Below are 13,387 nucleotides of genomic sequence, written 5' to 3'. Positions count from 1 at the left end.
TGCTCGCTTGCTCGCTCGCCCTCTCTCTCTCTGTCTCGCGCTGTTGAAGTCAAGAGAAAACCTTTTCGTGAAATTGCTTTCTTGCCAAACTCTTATTTTAATATTTCAATTAATTTCTTATGCTGCTTATGCTGGAATACATTCATCAAGTATCCTGCATTGCATACCTAAGGAACATTAAAGGGCGTTGCTATGCTATCTCAGGCTTATGCTGTTTGGTATTCTTTAATTTATTATAGTTTAACCTGATTCTTCCAATTGCACGACTTTTACAGGTACATCCCCCCCCCCCTCCCCCCCCCCCTTTCAATGCTAGCTACCTTTGAAAACGCGTAACTAAGGACGCTTAATATGTATATCTATATGTGTGTAAGGATATGGTTATATACAAAAGGCGAACATATTCATTGTATTTGTCATATATATATATATTTATCTTTACAGACCGTTGTTAAGCAACCGCAAAGTTCGTCAAATAATTCCTAAGTTTTAGTAAATTGCAGGTCGAAAGTCATCTTATCTTTCATCCATTTCAAAGCACATATATATAATAGATATGTAATACGCATAGCGAAACATTGATTGATTATATTGCCAAAATTTTTGAAAATCTAAAGATTGACTTTAATTTACATTTTTAGGTATATTGCGACAATAAATTGAAAAAAGTTTTAAAACTGATGATAAAAATATGTTTATCCTTCTACTGCGATACTTTATGTAATGCAAGCGAACTTTTTTTTTGATTTACTTTTCAATTGAAGACTTTAAAAAGAGAGAGAGAGCGAGAGAGAGAGAGAGAGATAGAGAGAGAGAAAGAGAGAGAGAGAGAGAGAGAGAGAGAGAGAAAGAGAGAGAGAGAGAGAGAGAGAGAGAGAGACAGATAGACAGAGAAAGGGAGAAAAATGGAGATAGATAGATAGATAGACAGAGATAGAGAGAGGGAGACAGACAGACAGAGAAAGTGAAAGAAATAGAGAGTGAGAGAGAAATAGAGATAGAGAGTGAGAGAAAAATGGAGAGAGAGAGAGAGAGAGATAATTACTCGAGGCAACATTCGTCTCAAGGGCCGAGTGGTCGTGGATTCACATCTCACGTGCGGTAGAGTTGGCTTTCAATAAAGTCAAATAGGTAGCGTCTTAAACGATGCTAGTGCTTTTTTAAGACTTCAATCTTAGAATTTACTCTTTGGCTAAATTAATAATAACAATAATAATATTGGAGGCAAACGTGAAAGGCGAAAAATATGGGGCACAAATTTATTAATTTCCTTTTCTATATGAAGTATTGGATTAAGATCTGATATCAATACCTCCTAGTGTGACCTGAAAGTAAAACAAAAATTCCAACTAATTCCCACGCAATTATCAAAATACTTTACAATATTTATTAAGTTTATTAAGTTGGTTTGCTCGTAAATATGAATGATGGGAATTAAGAATGGGGTGTGCATACCGATCTCAATGCATTTTTTTTTCTTGGTCAATTTGGTCCGAAATACTGCTACTAAAACAACATAAGACAAAGGAAAGGTGATCAAGAGATTCCCCACGATTCACGTGTTCGTGACGTAAGCTAAACTCGAATCGTTTTATTTGAAAAATTTGGAAATGTTCGGAGCCTTTAAACAGATTACAAATGTCTTTAGGCTGGAAGCAAGATGGTAAGCAAGTGTAAATTAGTCTTCCAGTCTGTTATCACAAAATTGAACCGTGTCGAGGATGAAATCTGTTGTCAATTCTGAACAAATTTGTTGTACACATGTTTTCTAGCATTAAATACATATGTCGATCTATATATATATATATATATATATATAGTAATTCAAACGTTTTGTACGATTTCTTGAGAAGTCTTCTATTTTCTCTTAACTATGATTTCTGCTATATTTGTATATTTATTGAGGTATCCGGTATATTCATTTTGTCGATACGTTTGCAAGGCTTAGAAAGAAGCTTCAGAGACTCTACAAAGTCCGTCTGTGGGGAAGAAGAAACATTAGAATTTCTTGGCATTGAAAATCGGTTGAAAGGCACGACCGTCTACAGTACTGCAAAAAGTGAGTACACTTCTATTTTGCACAAACAAGTAAAAATTGGTTTTATGCTCATCACTGCTCATAAACTGCAATAGATACAGAATGACCACGCCTACTCGTTCATTGTTTCATTTTCTTTTTTTTTTTGCAAAACTCTTATAACGCACAGAAGCAAGCCTCAAAAACTCTATAAAGTGAATTTAAAATTCTTGGTTTGTTTTAAATTCGCAATGCACTTAAGCATGTCCATCTGTCCATCTGGACTAGTATGTAGTGTCTGTGGTAAACATTCTTCCGTTCGCCAAAATGAAGATATCGCCTAAAAATGAGTTAAATTTTTCAAAGGACACGTCTGCAACGCCCACAAGTCTACGCGTCATAAAGTGTGAAAGCCTTTGCTTTCTGTGTTTTTTGCTTTTTTACTCAGAAAGTGCAACACGTCATACACTATATAAATTTGCCCCCTGTGTTCTGAGGATAGAAACAATCAGCCGCATCCATTCAATATTAGGGAGAGTATGAGAATTTAGTTCTTTTCCTTTTTTTTTTTTAGAATCACAGCGATGGGCATAGAAGATTTGGTCGTGACCGGTTTAAGCTTCACTCAAAGGGCAATGCACTGCCTGCCGAGAAGTGCAGTTAAACTTCTTTAGCTATTTTTGTTATATAGTGATATGATAGTTTAAGTCTAAAATTCCGGAAAATATTGTAAACTTTGTGTTCAGCAAAAATTAATAAGTCATTAATTAATCTCTTCCGGTCTTCACTACATCTATAAATGCATATTAGCTTACTTTTGATTTAGTGTTAAAAAAAGAAAAAAAGGGAAAAGAAAAAGTGCTATTAGGAACACGCACATTTGTAAACAATCCTTAGTAGCTTTGGGCAGTTTTTGATAGTAAATAAGAGAAATCATCACTCAGCGCTTCATTTAATACGTAAGGGAAAGGTGGGTGAAATGTTAAATAAAGCTTAAGACTATCATGATTGACTACAAACTGAAAATGTATATATATGTAAATATGTGTATCTGTGTATGCGTATGTGTATGCGTGTATATATATCAGAGATTATATGCCACTATCGCATACTGTGTATGAATACAAGCTAATTGATTTGCATATCCCTTTTTCTTCCCAACTAATATTTAATCAAGGACTTGTCTCTCACCGTAAAGGAATATTTAGCAGCGATACCGGCAAGAGGGCAGAGGGCAGAGGGGAGCAAAAGTATTTTTAGCGTTCAAAGGAACCGTACACTTGGCTGTAATTGTCTTCTTCTTACCGCCAAAAAAAAAATTATTAAATGCTTTTCATTGGAAACACCACTTAATCACTTGCATCGCGTCTTTTTTATTTATTTTTTTTTTTTTTGGGAGGGGGGGGGCTTTTTAGTTTCAAAAAAATCGCACACATTCAACCAAGCGAACTCATTATTTATTTATAAATAAATTAAAAATTATTTTAACACTTAAAACGGTTATAATTATTACAGTATTGCACACGCACAACTAACCTATCAATAATTAGTTGTTGTTAGAGCTTAAGCTAAGCTAAGTGAAATGTGAAACATTTGCTTTCAAATATCTTAGCAAGTTAATGCAAGAGATTTGGCTGCCATAGTAAAATATCCTGAATTATTTATTGATCAAATAAATCAAAATTGTTTTCCTTTTCCTCTCTTTCTTTTCTCCCATTTCATCAAGCATTTTTGCTTGAAAGCAACTGCTTGACACTGTACATAATGCGTAGGCTGGTCGAAGCTGGTTGTGTTTGCTTTCATTTTCGCAAACATTTTGCATAGATCGCATTGTCATAAATGTATAGGCAAATAAAGGATTGTAGAGAGGATTGTTGAGTTATGCTTATGTGCAGCAAGGAGAAGAAATTATTTATGCGACTGTTACTAAACAATAATTGTCAGCGAATGCTTGTTGCAAGTTAACTGTTTATTACATTTACAGAAAACATTTAAAAGTCAATCACTTGCATATATATATATGTATATATATGCCAATAAGTGGGCGGCTTTATATTCAACATTGTTACATTGTTCATTATACACATATATTACACTTACGTATGTAGTGGAAAATGTACGATGCAGACATTTTTAAAATGTTTTCGAGACGATAGTAAACGTGCTAAAGTGAAAGGACTTGCGCTATACATTAGTTACTAAATCGCAAGTAAAATCTCCTTCTTTTTATTATTTATATCAATGACTGCGTAATAGAAAAGCGACAAGCTATAGATCATAGGGGGAGTGATGAGGAGTGAAAGTGTGGTCGATCTTGTTTCATTGTCTTTCAAGAAATGCAAATTTTTGATAAGAATAAAATCCTGAGTATTTTCCGCCATATCCGTCCATCTGTCATCTGTTGTTTAAACTTTACCTCCTATCGTTAAGATTGAATATAGAAATTTGAATGTCTACGCATTATTATTAGTATTAAAATGGTTGAGGACCACCTGAAAAAAGTTACAGCTGACAATCTACGTCACAGATAGCTATTCGAAAATCAGTACAAACATAGTTCGGTAGAGTCACTGCTAAAAGTTCGACAGAAAGACGCCTGTATAAGCAGTCTATGCATGCAATAGCGAAAAACTGCTACAAATAAATTCGCGGAAATATTACTCAGATCCATTTAAGAGACGGCATTCATTTAAGTGATGCGGTCATAATTTATTTTAATTTATTTTACAAACTTTAATTATTAATTTAAAGTGTTTGAGATGAACATGTTTTTCTACGTCAGACTTCTTTCTCTCTCTTTCTCTTTCTTTCTTTTTATAGAAGTTTCTTTGAGCAATTGGAGGAATGCTCTTTTGCAGTTATAATCAAAAAACTTGCAATCTTATAAGGCCACGATGGATGTGGAAGTGCGGAGCAAGAAAGAAAAAAAAAATCAACTGAAGAATTGTGTTTTCATCACTTATATATATGTTCACAATAATATTTATAAACTATCCTGTTAATGCAGCATAACAACAAGCAACGAGCAAACACCGTCGGAAGTCAACAACTTTGAGAAAACCTTTTCTTCTTTTTTTTGTTCAACAACTTGGAGAAGAATTTCTTTTCCCCATCTAATATCCTCGCAATGGCAATTATTTGCTTTTGCGAGGCTTTCCAAAAAAGTGTTGATATGTCCGCTCGCCGTACTCCGAAAATAACAAAGTGCGTCCGCATGCAGAGGAGGATATATGGAAATTATGTAAACAATGAAAAGCATTTCTACTAAAGTACAATTTATCTATATCAGGATTTTCCAATCTTTGCACTGGCGCCACTCCTCTCCTCTTTTTGGGAAATCATTTTTCCACTTTTAACTGAAAAATCTCTGAACTATGAATACTTTTTCATTCATCGTCACAGCTTGAAGTTTAAAGTTCATCCCTAAGAATAATTTGCGTTGCCCGACAACGTTTAGAAACCTCTGGCTAATATACATGCGGTTGCAGGTATGCGTGCAACTTAGAAATTCATTGATGCGCAAAAATAACCCACCGTGTGTTCTGCTCTAAGCCTGAGTGCACACAAACCTTAAAGCTAATAAAGGGAATTTGTCTACAGTTTTTTTTAAAATTTTGTTCACTTGTTTTTTGTTTTTTTTTTTTTATTATTTATTGGTTACATGTTTTCCTTTTTTGTTTTTTTTTTGTTTGTTTTTTTCGTCTTTTACACCTGGCACTTGCACATAGTAATAGGCAAACGACAGTTGCTGATGTCGTTGGTATACGCGATATTATGAAAATAACATATCGTATATATATATATATATGTATATGTATACGTTCAGTATAAATAGAGTGACCAGATGTATACCTTAATCGCAACTGGGCGTCCTATTTGCTTGACTTTGCTTTGTGTATAAAAAAAAAAAAAAAAAAACAAGAGACTATCGATTTTCCTTCCATTAACGTGTTTACTTTAAAGCTGATGTCAGTGGTTAGGTCGAATAATTGCATTTAAATTATTATTTGACTAATTTTGATCTACAAACACATACACGCCTTTACTGATTTATATAAAATTCAATGGTGAATAAAGAAAAATGAACAAAAGTGAAGCAGCGTTATGAGCTTTTCATCATACGGCTTAAGAAACACTTTGGAGAAAATCCATTGGTCATCGGCAATTCTTTCATGAAACTTTAGACTTTTCCGCGACTCGCTTCGAATGTGTTTGTGTGAATGAAATCATTAGCCTATGTACGATATGATTTTTGATTGCGATATAAGCCGAAGATTCGTTCATTAGATATACAAGTTGTATATGTTGGATTGGAGGCATTGTGTTGTTAGGATTTTGCATGTGTGACTATACAAGGCTGTAAAAACAATATTATGTATGATAATTTATGCGCGAGACCATGCTCTAACGTGTCAGTCGATTTTCACACTTATGTGACGCCAGTGATGAGAGGATATTTTACACCACATCTGTAATTTTTTTTTTTTTTAATCATTTAAATGAGAAATGAAAGAACTAGCATGGTATATAGCCAAACCGATATCGCTATTCGTGAGGATGAGGGATCTCCGATAGCCAGCTTACTGAGCTTTGGAAATCTAAGTTGGAGGTTGTGGAGGTTTTGGTCACACAGGTGGTTATATAAAGTATGAATTAATGAAAGCGCATGATGACTTAAGAGATAATACAAATGTAGACCCAATTTCTTTTTTCTTTTCTTGCGCGCTTTTTATGTGCTAGCACAACTTCTGGTCACCCTAAGGTATGAAATCAACTAAACTAACAAAAACAAAAAATGGAAATAAAAAACAAATTAACTAAGACCAAATACACTTTACACCTTAACAATTTCAGCCCCCATGTACATGTTCCTTCCTTACGAAGTCGACACAGGTGTTGTATCAATGCTGCAGGGTGGATTTATATATCTCGCATGAATGTATTTATACGAACGAATGTTTACGAATGTAATATGCAATCGTAGTTACTTTATAGAAAATTTTTTACTTTTCTAAAAACAATTTTAATTTTAACTTAATTTTTTTTTTGTCTCTTAGAGCAAGATGTAAAAAAAAAAAGTTGTTTATTATCGCTTGCGAGATAAAAATCATTTATTTCGTTATGAGAATTCTCATTAAAAGTTGACGTTTGATCATAATACCGTTTAATCAGCTTTTTATAGACTTTCTTTTTTATACTGAAACTTTTTAATTGCTTCGTTAACGTTCAGTAAGAAGTTGAGCGATTATTTTTCATACATTTTCAGCTTGTTTTTCCAATAAGTGTTCTTTCTCCTCTATAATTACATTGAAACCATTACAAAGTATTGCCTGTCAATATATATATCCTCCTATATATATCCTTCTAGATGTTATTAATATGTTCATTTTCATTTGCAATTATTTACACATAGTTACCACATCATAGAAAGCAGACAGATGTATACAGATACGAAAATGTATTCTTGCCACTGATATATAAGAGATATATACATGTGTTCTAATGTTCCAATTACAATTCTCGGTGTGCAATTCTTTAAATTAACTACGCTTTCCAGCGTTTCCCTTTGCCTACAAATATAAACAAAAACAATGATTTAAGAAAAATTACACTCTATATCAACTCAGCGACTCAACTTTCCGATTTCCCAAAGTCTACAATTTGTTAAAGGATTTATGCACAATTTTCTAGTATTGTGGTGTTCTTAATTCTTCCGTTATCCGCTGAAAAGATTCGCAAGATCACCCATATGGATCGCTTTGCAAGTAGTAAAGCGATTAATAAAACTGCGTATGCCTTCAGAGGCATTTTTGCTTAAATTCATGCTATTTCAAAATTACTTCGTTCATTGATGGTAGACAGAGCCTTGATTACTTCTGCATCTGAAGTAATCCAAAATCTGAAGTTTCACAAATTCATCGATTTGATGATAAGCCATGTTTTGTTTCCCATCTTCTTGAAGTCCTCTCCTCATCTATTGCTTTAAAAGCTCTGTAGCTTATTAATTATATTAGGCATGATTGAATAATGACATGAGTAGGCGAGATAGTTAAATGAAAACTCTCCTAGGACCACACAATTCATTTATATTTTTAAGAAAATATTTGCCGTTTTATACAAACACCTCTACTCCTTGCCAAACTGTACATGTGGAGTTGTTAAAACTCTTAGAGACTCTTGCTTAATGTGAAGCAAAAAATCTAACCATGGCATGATCTCACCTTCGTTGATTTCATTCACATCTGCCCTTCAAAAGTATGACTTTTAGTTAAGCGGAGAATTGTTTCTTGTATTATTCCCTTTCAAAACCTTCACGGGGACGTTTCCATCTATATTTGTGTACATCTTGTAATTACATTATTTTTCAATATCTGCTTCTAATTATTTGGACTTCGTTGGTACAATGGAAGGACGACGTGTTAACGATGTAAATTGTTTAAAACGCAATTTTCTTTTAGGCATTTCTAGTGGAAATTTACTAGAACTTACTTCGCATCAATCGATTGCAAATTATCCGTTTAATTATTTATCATAAGAAAAATTTTTACATTGAATAGTTTCGATGTTTTAAAAGGCACATTGCACACTTCACATTAAAAGTATCACTTTTATATCATAATTACAAAATTTTTCTTTATTTGATTGAAGTTTTTCAATCCTTTTTTTTCTTTTTTTTTTTGCTCTTTTCTTTGTTGGTTCGATGGGGACGTACCGGAAGGATATCAACCGAAAGCTTTGCGCATACAACTATGATTGCATATTTGTTGTCGATTTAACGTTGTGTCCTGGCAACCGTTCTTATTGTTTTTGTTAACAGTTCTTCGCTTTTATTATTGTTTTTATGACAATTAATATCAATAAAATTTTACTCGAATATCTCGTAAAAAGACTTACGTTTGAAAATTTATCCTTAAAATAAAATAATCTCTTGAATTTGTCGTGAAAAGAAAAATGAATTAAAATTGTTTACAGCATAAATTGAGTCGAAATAACAGCAGAAAAGAACCCAAGTAACTGAAACTGTTAATAGCAGCTGATGGCAATTTCCATCATTGCCAGTATGAGTGAAAACCGTAAAATATTTTTTTTCAAAGAGAAAGGGCACAGAGTTGCATAAAATATCAAAGAGCGCATAGTACGAACGATAGTAGTATTTTTAAATTAACTAATTTCGAGCGTTTACATAACTTTAAAACGAAATAAGATTAATATGAGCAGTGTTCTTTATAAAAATGGAAAACGTAAATGATCAATTTCTTTTGAAATCAGCATTACCATTAGCATAAGCGGAAAAATAAGAATTTCTCATGAATTGTTTATAGCGGAAAGGAACGAGTGTACTACGCTTTATATATTTTAACCAAAAGCAAACTTGAAAAGGAATGAAATGAATTTTTGCTACAAATCTTTTGAGCTTGCAAATCTAAAATAGATAATCGGGTTTCCAAAAGCAACACATCTGGGATTATAGACTTGAGGTAACATTTCACATCGTTTAAATAAACAAAGTTCAAGCGAAGGTTGAAAACCTCTTTTCGAATCATATGTGCTTAAAAAGAGGTTAAAATCATCGATTCAGTTATCCGGAAATAAATTTTCATATATGTAATGAATTTTTGTAAGCAACCATCATAAGTGAAGCACCGTAAACACACCCCTGTAAATAAACTCGAGTAAATATGTGACTGTAAATATATCTTTGTAAATATATTTCAGTTGAACGTTTGTTTGCTTTCTTTCTGTTAACACAATACAGAAGCTTTTTTAAACTTTCCTCCAAATTATCCTTAGCTTGCTTTTAGCAAGTTGTAAAAGATTGAATGAAAAATGCTTTATGTGTTATGATGAAAATGGGTTTGCATCTGCGGAAGGTATTAGTGAAGAGTTAATTTACAGTATTTAAAAAGATTTCACAAGCGGTTGAAATCAGACATGCCATCAAAATCGGAAAGATTTATTAGCAGAAACACGTAATCAAATGCAAAGGACTAAAGAAAGCAAACAATTCTTTAACCCCTTTTTTTTTTTTTTTTTGAAAAATTATCTTTCACTGAAATTGGGGACCTATGTGTGACATTATGATATATCAAAATTTTCTTCTTTTAATCCAAGATATATTGCCTTTAACGTTGCAAAAGCTGAGAAAAATATATGAAATAAATGTTTTTCTCTTTCATTCAAAAAAAAAAAAAGAAAAGGCAAGCACGTAAAATACGGTATACTTTGTGTCAATTTATGAAGATTTTATCGTAAGAATGCGGACACTGTAAGAATAAGGATATTCGGTTCAAGATGATTACAAATTTTTTTCTTGCCTCTTCTTAATACATGAATCGGTTTAAGCATTCACTAAACGGTCTTCCAAAGGTAGTAAATAAATAAATTTGCCGTTATTTTCAAAGAGGAAAATATGCGATAATATGTAAATTTTATTAAATAGTATTGCCAGCCTTTTTCCACTTATCACATCTTCGCGTTGTAATGCATTCACTTCTTAATTAAGTGTTTGTCTCTTTTTATCTTTATGATAAATTAAATTGAGAAAAGACCGGTATAAGTTATGTGTGACTATCTCAACTTCACGCGCGATAACGGTGAAATGCAGTAGCAGGTGTCGTTTATTTTTTCCTTAGTAAAAATGCAAAAAGCTCTTTTTGTGAATGCGCCTAATAGTTTGCTTTACTTATTTGCTGATTATCATTTTACAGTTTCGCCTCGAATCGATTGTTTCGTGTCTGTGGTTGCATTGCAACGGGCCGCGTAGCAGCACACTTCACCACCAATACATTTGCACACTTGGATTAAAACAAGAAAATTTTTGTATATATATCTCTCAGGCTTAAAATTCTACATATAGTTGCCATCAAAAGAAAATAATAATAAATATATTTTATTAATTAATATGTAATAAAGTAAAAATCGTATAAAGTGCTTGAAAACGTTAACGAGAAAAATGAAAAGTCCTTGATTTTGGAAAAAGAAGCAAAAAAAAAAAAAAAAAAGAAAGAAAGAAAGAAAGAAAATTGCATGTATACAGTCATGCACCACATACAACAATTTGTATATACATATATATCTATATATGTGTAGTTGTATATGTTTATACGTGCGTATGCGTGATTGTGTATAGTTTTGCATTAAAATTCGTTATAATCTTAGAGTTAATTTAATGTTTGCATGTCAGTGAACTAATGGAATTTTTCTTTAAGAAACTTACGACGAATCATTAAATGTTTTAAATTTAATTGTGTGTGTTTGTTTGTTTGTTTGTGTGTGTGTGTGTGTGTGTGTGTGTGTGTATGTATGTGTGTGTGCTTGTGCATACAATGGCAAGCAAATAATTTGAAAAAATAAATTCACGTTTATCGTTGATGGAATTATGCCGCATAATACCCCCGCCGAAAATTTGCTCCAATTCTTTACCATTAGCTAGCAAGAGCAGCAGCAGTTCGGTGGTGTAAATTTTATGTTTATATGTGTTGGTTGTAACACTTTCTGTAGAATTGTCATTATTATCAAACATCATCGTAACGGTCAACTTCTCGCTTAGGTTATAGTCAAACAGGATATTTTATTATACTGAATAAACCAAACACAGTATATATGATGTTATCTCGCTTTTGCTTATTGTATACGATATATATACATAATGCAATGTTACCCTAATGTGCTCTCTCGCGCGTGTATATTTTTCCAAAATAACAATTAATATTAATAAAGCTTTCACAGCCTTTGAAAGAGAATAAAAATGTACTTTTTTTTTCTCTATTTGCTCTTTAGATATTTTTTTTTTTTTATCATTTTTCTTGTTCTTCTTCCTAACGTGTGTAAATTAGAGAAAACTCTACGAAACGAATCGGAACATACACACACACACACACACACACACACACATCCATTCACTTCACAATTGAAAAAGAAAGCTTTTACACTACCTTTCATATGCTAACGCATTCCTTTGCTAACACACTGCTATATTGCTGTTGCTGCTGCTGCTGCTGCTGCTACTATCGGTGCTGCTGCTCAAAATAGAAAAAAAATCTGATCAGGGAGACAGTGTGAATGTGTGATATTGAACGAGAAGAGCAAATGCTACGGGCCAACAGAATAGCAATAAAGTGAATGAAAAATTGATTTATAAAAAAAAAAAAGCCTTTCTTTTTATTAAAAAAAAAAATTAAAAAAAGAAGAAGAAGAAATCGATGAATTAAATGATAAGCAAAAGACATTAATCGTTGTAGTGATAATAACATTATTAAGAATATTAAGAAAAAAGTGAAATTAACAAACACTGGAACAAAAAAAAAAAAAAAAAAAACTAGCTACGAAAAGTTTTCAAAATGGAAAATCTCATGATTATTAGATGAGTTTATTGAAAAAGTAATGCTTATTTTCATTCGCGTGTGTGTAACAAATGAAATAATATAAGAAAAGTAAAGAGAAAAAAAAAAAAATAAAAAAAAAAAATAAATAAATAAAAAAAAAATAAAACAAATACAACTATTCGGGTTTCTATAACAAGCAATGAGTTTATTGACCACCGAAATATCACAACGACAGATGTATAGTTTTTCGGAAAAGCCGTAAAACTAAAATATAGAACATCTTATACATGCACGCGCATACATACACACATAACCATATACATACAAATGCAAACACACACACACAAAAAAACACACACACACACAGAGAAAGCGAGAGAGAGACGCATGCATACATATGTAGACTTCCCTACAGCTTGCGCCTGCATATACGTATGTATGTATGTATGTATGTATGTATGTAAACTACATAATAGTAGTAGTAGTCAATGAAGAAATTGCTCATATATGAACAAAAAAATAAAAAGAAATAAAAAAACAAAAAAAAAAAAAAAAAGCAAAAAGTAAAAAGTAGTAAAAAGCAAACGAACAAGCAGACAAAAAGGAAAAACTAACAGCGAAAGACTCTATACATAGATATCTTTAATATATTGTGTGTGTGCGCCTGTGTTTATCATTCATGTGTGTTCATGTATGTACGTCAAAGAAGAAGAAGAAGAATAAGATTCCTTCGATCCAAGTCACATCATTGCTCAACTAAACGAAACAATAAAATAACAAGCAATCTAACAACAACAATAAATGGCAAAAGAAGAACTGCATCAAATATTACATCGTCATCATTGCCATCACCATCTCTAACCCAACGGAAATACTTTTGTATTTATGCACATGCATATGTGCATGTGTGAAACTCTACCGGAAATTGCAACAAATCGAAGTCAGCAGCATCATCGTCATCGTCATCGTCATCGTCGTCATCATCATCATCAGTCATCACAAGTCCTACTACTAGTATTACACATACTAACAACAACAACAATTG

At 32.5% G+C, this 13,387-nt stretch overlaps 1 protein-coding gene across 1 annotated transcript in view; it reads left to right on the top strand.

Annotated features, from left to right (window-relative positions):
• Nucleotides 1–12,890: 12,890 nt before the first annotated feature.
• The window catches only part of LOC119634451 (rho GTPase-activating protein 100F), a 32,177-nt gene continuing 31,680 nt past the window's right edge, over nt 12,891–13,387 (top strand). The window contains exon 1 of the mRNA XM_038028647.1: nt 12,891–13,282. The gene's annotated coding sequence lies outside the window, so the exon portion shown is untranslated. The remainder of the gene's footprint in view (nt 13,283–13,387) is intronic.

Source organism: Glossina fuscipes, unplaced genomic scaffold (assembly GCF_014805625.2).
Source record: "Glossina fuscipes isolate IAEA_lab_2018 unplaced genomic scaffold, Yale_Gfus_2 3, whole genome shotgun sequence".
NCBI classification, from domain to species: Eukaryota; Metazoa; Arthropoda; class Insecta; order Diptera; family Glossinidae; genus Glossina; species Glossina fuscipes.
This window is presented reverse-complemented; position numbering and strand designations above follow the sequence as displayed.